Genomic DNA, 2621 nt, shown 5'->3' on the forward strand with positions numbered 1-2621 from the left:
CGTGTAGCTATGGTCCTATAGCCATATAGTCTATGCATTGCCTAGAATTGCGAATTAATAAAATACACAAAAATATGAGATAAAAGTTGTGATGAATTTAATAACGAAGGTTGTGTTCTAACGTCTGTAATTGATTTAAACGATGAAGAATTGCGTTGAATAATGTTTACTGAAGAAAGAACATCTCAAAGAAATGGTAAGCGGTCCTACGATATTCAACTCAAGAACGGAGAGAAAATACCCTTATCAAATGCAGCAGGGTTACGCTGAGAGCGTTACAATAATGGTAGCAAAAGTCCCAAACTAAATAGCCATCGAAGATACAAAAGAACTATGTCCATGGAACCTCATTGGTAGGTAGTCAGAGAGCGCACAGGATAAGGTTAAAGTTGTGAATGGGACCGTAAACAGTTACTGTGAGTTGCATAATTAAACACACAACTTAATTTTTCTAAGAACCACTTACTTACACGTTGGCTTAAAATATCACAATTAAATGATACGGCTGAAGGCCTAGTTAAAGAAAACTTAAGATGCTTTCTGGGCTGAAGGCCCAAAACCACACAGCAAACACAAGAACGGCTGAAGGCCTGGCTTAGAAATGAAAAGCAATTAAAAATAGAAAGTAAAATTTTTTTCTTAAACATGCAATTAAAATAATTAACGAATGAAGGCGTAGACTACACGTCTGAAGGCCAACTATAAATAAGGCACATTAACTTATTGCACGGCTGAAGGCCACAAACAAATTTGAAACAACGTCTGAAGGCCTGAACAACAAGTCACATAAATAATTTAGAATAAAACCCTTGCTTCTTATTAAAATGTTTCCTTTAGTGAATACACACGGTTGAAAGCCTTATTAAGGGGTTCACGCAAATCCTCGGCTGAAAGCCACACATAACACATAGAACAACTAACGGCTTAATTTAACACGGCTGAAGGCCTTTATGTAAAATAATTAAAAGAAACTAAATTATACATGGCCAAATGCCTCGCACAAAACTTCAACAAAAATGAAAATCACAATTTAAAACAAACAGAACAAGTGGTGCTCAGAAGTGTTCCAGGGGTGGGCCTGGGAAGGTAGCTCAAACGTAAGGTGACGGTATACAGGCAGCCAAGAGCTGAAGTTAAGTAATCTGATGGCACCCCAAACTAGGGATGGCCCAAGGACCGACCAACAATTTAAGAAATTTCCTTCACTAAAATAGCTGCTCAGTCAAACCACACAAGCCACACACGGTTCCACGAAACACATCCACAAATAACTCAAACAATACTAAAACCAGTCACTGTGGAACAACAAGAACGAATCACAAGTCGACACACACAGAGAACCCAGAAACGGTCGGCCACCAAATACAAGTCGTCCGATGAGACGGCCTACCGAACGAGCAATCAAGATCGTCCACACTCAAGTCATGTGTGTCGGCAACGATCGGGTGAATCATGGCTGTCCGGACTACACTGCTGCTCCGTCCCGACTCCCTTCGGATGGACGACGTCCCTGAGACACTGGCTCGGACCCAACCATGCAGAGCGAACACCGGCCCATTGGCCACCCGACATCTCTGCACAAGGAAGGAACCGATCAAAGTCCCGCAGGATGATCAATTGAAGGACCCCAGAAGCGATCGCAAGACCAAATACACGTCGCCCGATGAAACAACCGACCGAACGAACGAACAATCAACGGTCATCCCCGCTCAAGTCTCCTTCCGTTGGACAGTGCATGTGTGTCCCCAGCGGTCGGGCGAATACTGGCTGTGCAGACCTCACTGGAGCTCCATCCCGACTGAACTCACCGCACACAACGACCCGGAAATACTATCGGTCGCTCCAAAGATAGTACGACAGTGCTCTTATCGATAGCGCTGCTGCTGCCACTCACGGGCAGGCAGACCAGCAGCTTAGTGACGTCAGTACATCGAATAAGGAACAGGACGGCAGTACTGCAAAGACAAGATGTCAAGTAATAACTGCACGAACACTAGTCGCGCACGGCTCAGTCCATTTTTTAATCGTGATACACGAAATATTGACCAGCTCAAAACAAATTAAAACACGTAATATAAATAACATTAGCCCACGCTCTGTCTTGCACAGTTTCGTATTACAAGCGGAAAAAGAGTCCTACTCCGGAGCACATTCAGATCACTCGAATTATAAAATCCCTTCAGAAGTATGATAGCAGCCGTACACCACCAGAGTCAATCACACCCATCATCAAATCACTCACATCACTGAAGACAGGTCTGCCTTCTTGAAGAACTCGGTAATAAGGTGTAGAGAGTCGCTTCCTTGATCTCGTCACTCAAAAAGTCCCAGTCTCCAATCGATTCTCGTAGTGTTCAGCTACTGTCTGCTTCTCCATTGGCTGAAGGCCGTCCCAAAAAAATACATCGTTCTTAAGCTGTACAGATACGATCTGATTCAAGCTGACAGCTTTCCAGACTAAACTAATACATTACAACAATATTTAAATAGAGAAATACAAACTTTCAGTTACAGTGAGACAAATTATAATAAATGTAAGTAATAATTGGTTCATAATTAAATAACCCACCACTCTCTCGCAAGTGTGCACGCAGTAATGACAACAGATTATCCTAAAGTAT

Source organism: Schistocerca piceifrons, chromosome 1 (assembly GCF_021461385.2).
Source record: "Schistocerca piceifrons isolate TAMUIC-IGC-003096 chromosome 1, iqSchPice1.1, whole genome shotgun sequence".
Classification (NCBI taxonomy): Eukaryota; Metazoa; Arthropoda; class Insecta; order Orthoptera; family Acrididae; genus Schistocerca; species Schistocerca piceifrons.